The sequence below is a fragment of the Saimiri boliviensis genome, chromosome 6, assembly GCF_048565385.1.
Source record: "Saimiri boliviensis isolate mSaiBol1 chromosome 6, mSaiBol1.pri, whole genome shotgun sequence".
Classification (NCBI taxonomy): Eukaryota; Metazoa; Chordata; class Mammalia; order Primates; family Cebidae; genus Saimiri; species Saimiri boliviensis.
In genome coordinates, this window is record NC_133454.1 from 55,759,886 (window position 1) to 55,767,849 (window position 7,964).

Below are 7,964 nucleotides of genomic sequence, written 5' to 3' on the forward strand. Positions count from 1 at the left end.
GGCAGTTTACCAATTGTACTAGGGAGGTAGAGAGGGTACTGTAAACAGGATCCTGGGCCATGAATGCTGAGTTTGGTCCTCAGTCTGCTGCATAATCAACATGAGACCTGATAAAATTCTAACGATCACTCCAAACATCAATTTCTTATGTGCGTAGTTGAATGATAACTCACAGTAGTATGGTATTGTTCGGAAGGTCAAACAGAGGAGCATCTATGCTTTGTAAACTGTGCACAAACATGAATCCTCCTCGATGTTATCAGTGACTGGTGAGGATGGCAGATGGTGAAGCTGGCCACATAAGCACAGCGGTTCTTGCCAGCAACCAGGGCAGACGGAAGCCTCTGGGGTAATTCTCTGAGAGTTAAACTGGGTAGTGAAACCCACACAGGAAGGGTACAGAGGTGGCCCAAGAGACTGTAAATTTGAAGCTGAAAAGATTTGGAAGCGTCCAAGTTTAGTTACAGCGACAAAGGCATATATAAAGTGGCAGAACTGGTCTGTGATCATAACTGGAAATGAGAAGCCCAAGCGTTTGAGCCCTGTTTGGAGAAAAGCTGGGGTGATCAAAAAGCGAGGGTCGGCAGGAAGACAGAAAAAGACAGGGAGTGTTTCTAAGAGATCCAGCAGTTCTTGGGGAGCCCTACGGCATAGCTGGTGGACAGGGACACTTCCAGCACCGGCGAGGCATGTTCTGTTGGAGGACAGGGGACTTCATGGGGTCTCCCTGAGAACTTCCAGTGACACTTCACAGGGATGGAGGAACCATCATTTGCTCTGAATCCAAGCCCACTGAGGAGCCTGGAGACCGAGTCAGCATCCCAGAGAAGCACCGTATTTGGCAGACCCGCATATTGGACACTCTTTCCATTCATCACAGTTACAGCTAACACGCTTGGCGCGGGCACCGTTCTAACACGTGTGTCTGCCAAGTATTTGTAAGGGTGTCTCACAACCGCGCTGTGAGAACCTTTCAAACTGCGTTGACGTTATGGTTTCTTCTTCAGTCTCCTGGAAGTTTATCAGGAGTCAGTTCCCGGAAGACAGACTGCCTCTGAGTCTACAGACAGAAGCCGGCTTCGAGGTCTGAAAGCAGTGAACGGACGGCAGATTGCGGTGACCCCAGCCCCCACATACACACGCTGGGGGCTGCTCCCTTTAGGGGGCCCGACGTGGGGTCCAGCCAGGCACCCGACCGGCGTCTCTACATTGGCTGTGGACATCGTGGTGGTGGTGATGGTCACAGCTTACCCATGATGCGGCAGATCTGGTGGGAGCCTCAGGCTGGGAACACCTGGGGTGGGGAAGGGACCTCCGGGAAGGAAGAGGGTCTTCAGTCCAACGAGTGAGGACCTGGGGCGGCTTCAGGGAGTCAGGAGGGGCTGGACCAGCGCCCGAGTCCCACATACACGTGTAGCGCACTGGAGTTCGCCCCTGCGTGACCCTGTCCCCATCACCTCCTGGACTTCTCAGCAGTCTCCCGACTGCTCTCCGTAGAGCGACTCCAGCTGACCTCACGTCACCCTCCACCCGGCAGCCAGAGGGATCTTTCCGAGCATAAATTCCCTCTCGCCACCACCTCCCGCCTTCACACGCTGCCCCACCTCAGTCCCTTCAGGAGAGAGACCCAGGCCTTGAGACGGTCCCAACCCTGCCAAGTCCGGCCCGGTCGCGGCACCCTGGGGGCCCAGCGCGTAGAGGGCGCCTAGTGCGCGGGCGACTCCGCCGAGCGGCACCGGCGCACCTCCGCGGCCTGGGAAGCGCCCCGAGGGAGCCAGCTCCAGCCGCAGCGCTGCGCAAGCGGGGTCGGCCTTCTCTCCATCGGGAAGGCCCGAGGGAAGCGAGCGAAAGACCCGCCGGAGGGGGCGCGGAGGGGGCGCAGTCGGGGCGCGGAAGTGGGGGCGTGAGGCGCGGAGGGGGCGCAGTCGGCGCGCGGAAGTGGGGGCGTGAGGCGCGGAGGGGACGCGGTCGAGGCGCAGAGGTGGGGGCGTAAGGCGCAGAGGAGGCGAGTGGGGGCGTGAGGCGCGGAGGGGGCGCGGTCGAGGCGCAGAGGTGGGGGCGTGAGGCGCAGAGGAGGCGAGTGGGGGCGTGAGGCGCGGAGGGGGCGCGGTCGAGGCGCAGAGGTGGGGGCGTGAGGCGCAGAGGAGGCGAGTGGGGGCGTGAGGCGCGGAGGGGGCGCGGTCGAGGCGCGGTACGGGCCCGCGGTGGGGGCGGTGAGGCTAGGAGGGTGCGCGGAGGTGGGGGGCGGGAGGCGCGGGGCGGGAGCGCGCCCCCGTGTGGCCAGGCGGAGAGGCGCGGCGGCCAGGGCCTTGGGGGCGGTGGGAAGCGCGCGGCCCCAGCGCTCTCAGCGTTCCCTGGCCTGCCCCGGCTCGCTCGGCTTTGATGGCTGCTTCCGCTCCCCATAAAGGCGTGTTTCACGGCCAACGCAGTCCTGGGCTTTACGTCCACCCTCGGGCTCCTTTGAGCGGCAGAGGGCCGCGGTGAAATCCCCTGTCCCACCGGGCCGTTCTGGCTCTAGAGGGAGGCCCAGGGAGCGTGCGCGGGCGGCTTGCTCCGTGCCGAGCCTTGTTCTTTGCTTATCCCGGTTTCTGTCGCTGGGTCCGTTTCCCTGGCTCCGGCCCCGGCCACTTCCCCTCATTGCGCGTGGGCACTGTGTTTATTAGTTCATTTCCCATCCTCACACCAAACACTGCCTGGCACAGAGCGGGCACTTGGCAAAGGCTTGCGGGATGCGCAGACAAGCTCATCTAATACTCGCAGGTGCCCTCTGCGGTGGGCACTATATCCTCGTGGGGGATCTGGGATCCGCGGGTGGTCCCTGCCCAGAACCGTGCAGCCTGTGGAAGGCAGCGGGGGCCTAACCCCACCGCCAATAGCAGAGCAGCCCTAGGCGGAAGGGGGCTGCCTGCGCCCGCACCCAGAGAGGCGGAGGGACAGCCCTGTGGATGTGGCGCCCGCATTGCCGAGCTCCTGTGCCTGGGAGGACGCGGGCGCTGGGCGACCCGCAGGCAGAGCTCCCTCGCTCTGACAGCTCGGCTTGCGGGAAACCCGGCTGTCCCACGGCACAGTGAAGTGAGGCAATGGCGGCTCCCAACAGAGGCCTGGCTGGGGGAGGGGCACTGATACCCGGGACCCCGTGGGCCTTCTGGAGGATGGAGCGAGGGAGGGGAGAGCTCTATCTTGACCAGACAGGTGCAACCCATTCTTGGCACACCGGCGTACCTTGCCGCAGGTAGCGCTCTGCTCTCGTGGAGAGGGCACAACTTCTAACCCACCCTCTGACCACGGCTCTCTGCCTCTCACAAGGAGCCCCCAGCACACTGGGTTTCCTCATCGCTTGCTTCCATCTCCCTAAGCCCGAACTGCTCTTCGGAACCTGGAGCTCCCTTCCCTGCCCCAGCTGTCCCTCCGTGGACCCCATTACCCTACTTTCTGTCTAGCCCAACTGCCCTATCCTTTATGCAGGCTGTCGGGGGCAGTGGTGGTGAGCATGGTTTATGGAGTCAGATCGCCTGGGTTCAAATCCTGGCTCCGCCATCTTCTGAGTATGCGACCTTGGGCCAGTTCCTTTATTTCTCTGCCTCCGTTTTCTCATCTGTAAAATTGAAGAAATGGTGGCATCTATCTCATAGGGTGGCTGTGAGGGTTAGCGGGCACACTGCTACAGGCACAGTGAGTGTCAGCTCTTGTTGCCAGCCTCCCCCGACGCACAGCACGCGCAGCTTAGTAACTTTCCCCTCACCCAACACATAACGCTAACTTGTTCCTCCTAATGGCCTGTCCCTCGTTCGGCTTGTCCACGAACTGTGGTTCCTCGATCTCACCACAGGGTGTCTCCAAGCCACTGCTCACCAGCCACCCGAGACCCAGGCTACTGGCTGAGGCCCTCCTGCTCCTCGGGGGCCTGTTTGCGCCTGTCTAGTCTTCAGTGGGGACAGGCTCTGACTCCTTTGGGAAGCTGAGGGCTGTCACTGACCTGCACCCCCTCCCTTGTGGGGGTCAGCGGAGTGGCTTGGAACAAAAGTGCCGCTTTCCACGTGGCGTCCTCTCTGCCTATCCATAGTTGCCCCACACTGTTGTGTCAGGAGTCTCAGCCAGCACCTCAGTTCCGGAGATTCACGGCGACAGAGCTGTGGGGAGATCCCACGCCCTCCCATGCCGGGGCATTGAACTGTCTGGAGAGAGGGGCCTGTGCCACCCGCGCGGGGCCCCTTCCCAGCCTGGCTTGGTAACTGTGGACGTCTGTGCTGCTTCCTCTTCTCTGCAGCCCATGCTGCCATGAGTGTTGCCCTGTGAGGGTCATTAGAAGGGGGTTAATTACCTCCTTTTGGAAGTTTCAATGAGACCATGTAGGTGAAAAACATCTTGCAAACTCTTTATTGCAATAAAAATGTTGCTTGCCAAAAATAAACGGGGGCAAGGTCAAATGACTGTCCCAAAGCCACATAGCAAGTCAGTGGTGGCCACAGGCGTCCTGATCCCAATCTAGCGATTCTCCCAAGAAATTGACTTTGGGGTGGCCTCCTCTGTGTGGACCTAGTCCAGGGCATTGAAAGGGCACAGAACAGAGATCCTGGGGAGGAGGAGGCAGCTGGGGATGAAGGAGTTAAGGGGACCCAAAGCTGGGATGACTGAAGGCTATTAACAGACCGGTATGAGAGGATGAGGCCAGCAGGAGCCTGGCTTTGATTAGGCCCCCATGGCCATCTGGAGAACCAGACACTGGAGATGCGTTGGTTTTATGGGGTCAGATGACATAAATTATAGGGGCATTAATGGGGCAGAGGGGTTCTTCCCACAGCGCTTCTGAAAGCGGTTGCATGGGGGGCCCTCTTCCCTAGCAACCTGGGCCAATCCCAGCTCCTCCAGCCTCTGCTGTGTCTCCCTGCCTGCAGTACAATACCTCCCACAGGAAATGCCCTGCAGGAGTCTGAAAGCATGCACCAGACTCAGAGGAAAGAGAGAACCCCTGCTGCCTCTACAGGAGCCACATCAGGATGTGTATGTACTGCCCGCAGCCATCGTACGATGGGAGACCCAACCTCTGGCTCAACGAATCCTCAACAGCCAGCCAATGGAGAATGGCCATGTCCCATTTGTCTCCGAGACAACTGCAGTACTTGGACAGTCATCAGATTACACCCTCGATGGAGAAGGGCTTGGTGACCATCCTGTCCAAACGCTTCAACTGAAGCCCAAGGCTACACGGCTAACTGACCTCGATGCTGGGCTTGAACCCTAGGCTCCTCGTACCTGAGCCAGTACCATTCGCCATCATCATGCAGCCCCTCTGGATCTCAGTATTTTCATCTAACCATAGCTGTTTGGCCTTCCTCCCAGCTGAAGTGGAATGAAAAGTTGGCTGAAAAAGGCTTTGAAAAGTTAAAACCACAGTATGAGTGATTGCAGCATTACTGCAGTTTTGTGAGCAGAAGCCGGGGAGCCCATGGAGTTGGGCTGAAAAAGGCTGGGGAGCAGGGATGGAGGGTGGACAACCAGTTCTTCCACCACTTTATATGCAGTCTCAGCTAGTCAGAAAACAACCTAAGCAATGTCTAGCAAACTCGAGGTACAAATGTCAAACGCAGCGATTTCTCTACTAGAAATTTATCCCTCCGTTATATCTGCACAAATGTCTTTGTGCAAGACTGTTCATTGCAGGTTTGTTTGTAATAACAAAGACTGAAAACAACCTAAATGTCTATCATTAGGGGATGGAGTAAGTAAACTGTGGTACCATATGATATAACACCAGGCAAAGAATGAAGTAGGCTTATATGCAGACACAAATGCAGTCGATTTCTGTGAGGATCTGCAGGATAGATTGTCAAAAACAAGTCGTATATGGAAGAGTAGAGATACTATGTTCCTGCTAATGCCCAAGAAAAGAAGGTACATGTAAAGCATGGGAAATTTCTGAATGATACACAAATTCTGTTAATAGTAGTTGCCTCCAGGTTGGGAAACGGGTGACTTCCAGTAAAGAAGCCACTTTATAATGAAAAGTTTGCTTTTCATTATATTCCCATTTTAGCATATGTATATGTTCCACTTTTTCAGTTAAATGGAGTTTAAAAAAAAAGAAGAGGAAGAGGAAGAAGAAAGAAGAAGAAAGAAGCAGCAGAAGCAGAAGCAGCCAGTCCAGAAAAATAACTGCTTGGAAATAGCCACATTTCTGCACTCCATCCACCTTCTGCCTTCCCAGTCTTGCCCCTGCTCCCTTGCACAGCTCTGACCCACACCAACCAGTAAGTCTCAGCTTCCACCATAGCTACAAGCCTTGGGGGCAGCTGCCCTTCATTCTACAAGAACCAAGGCCTCTCTGTCATGCCCGGCTGCAAGAAGACTCAAGGGTCCTCATACAAGGATCTCAAATGCTTGGAAAAGGGGCATTATCCCAGGTGACGCCCTTTGAGCAAGCCAAGGGGCTTGGTTTCCTATTAAGCCCATGGAAGGAGTGGCAGTTAAACACCAAGCTTCAAAGAGTTGAGGATTTTCAAACATCGCTTTTGGGGAATCTCCAGCTTTTATTGGAGGTGTCAGACATTAACGAGGGCTCTGCATCATTCCCAGCCTGCAGAGCCCTCTCTCCCTCTCTTCTCTGCCCCTACTCATTCCAGCAACCAGCTTCCCCACTTTGATGAATCAGGAGAGGCTGAGAGTTCAGGAGGGTATTTCTGTCCCACTCTCAGCCCACCTTCTCCCCCATTTGCTTCAAGAAGGTATGGAAGCTGAAAGGACCCAAGGCGGGGGAGATGGGGGAGAAAAACCAAGGGAAGGGCTGGGAAGCAGGTTCAGACAGAGGCAAAAGAATCCAGCCTTGCTTACCTGCTCCTTTGGAAACAGTTTCATGGCAAAGAATTAGGAATTCTGGAGCCAACCCTATGCCAGCTGGGATGAAACCCTCAACGCACAATCGCTCCCTCTGGGCAATGATCGTCCTCTTGGATATTTTGAGATCCTTAATGGAAGGAGTTGTAGGAGCTCCATTTTGTCCAAATATGTAGCTACATACAAGCTTTCCTTGACCGCATTTCCAATGCTGGCTGAGTTCCCAGCCTTAGGATGTACCTAAGATGCACCTTCTAATTCACTTGGAACAGACAACACACTCAGAATTATTTGGAATGCATGTATGCATTCATGTATGCATGAATGAATGAATGAATGAATGACCCTGTTTTATCCTTATCTTTATTTACCAAATGAAGATATGAGATTAGATGTTAGAAATTAGACACCGGATTAGATTTGACACTAGAAATTATTCTTGTTGGTTAGGGATTGGAATCTCTGAAAAGACTACCATGATGTAATCCCAGCACTTTGGGAGGCCGAGGCGGGTGGATCACGAGGTCAACAGATCAAGACCATCCTGGTCAACGTGGTGAAACCCCGTCTCTACTAAAAATACAAAAAATTAGCTGGGCATGGTGGTGCGTGCCTGTAATCCCAGCTACTCAGGAGGCTGAGGCAGGAGAATTGCCTGAACCCAGGAGGTGGAGGTTGTGGTGAGCCGGGATCGTGCCATTGCCCTCCAGCCTGGGTAACGAGAGTGAAACTCAAAAAAAAAAACAAAAAACAAAAAAGACTACCATGAGTTCTTAAAGGAGAGGTCCCCTGTCCTACTCATGTTTTAATAAATGATGGATGGATGGGTGAATGGATGGATAGATAGATGAGTGGAGGATTATATAGTATTGTGACCCCTGAAGATCAAGGGGAAGAATAAGACAAACAAATATCAAGTTAGTCCTTCCTGAGGCAGGAGGATGGACCTATTGGGTCTATTTCCAACCCAGGTATTAATATCTATAGCCAGAATGGGCAATCGGAAATATTTGTGTCTAGGCCCCGAGAATATGTCATTACTCGGGTTTCTTAAAAGTTATTTTTTGCCAACCTGTGAACAGCCCTCAGGAAACTCAGTCTCTCACACTGGGGCATGGTGGTCATTTCCACTG

General features: G+C 54.8%; 1 pseudogene; it reads left to right on the forward strand.

The window, feature by feature from the left end:
- Nucleotides 1-2,729: 2,729 nt before the first annotated feature.
- LOC101052202 (uncharacterized) lies at nt 2,730-5,192 on the forward strand (annotated as a pseudogene).
- Nucleotides 5,193-7,964: the final 2,772 nt, after the last annotated feature.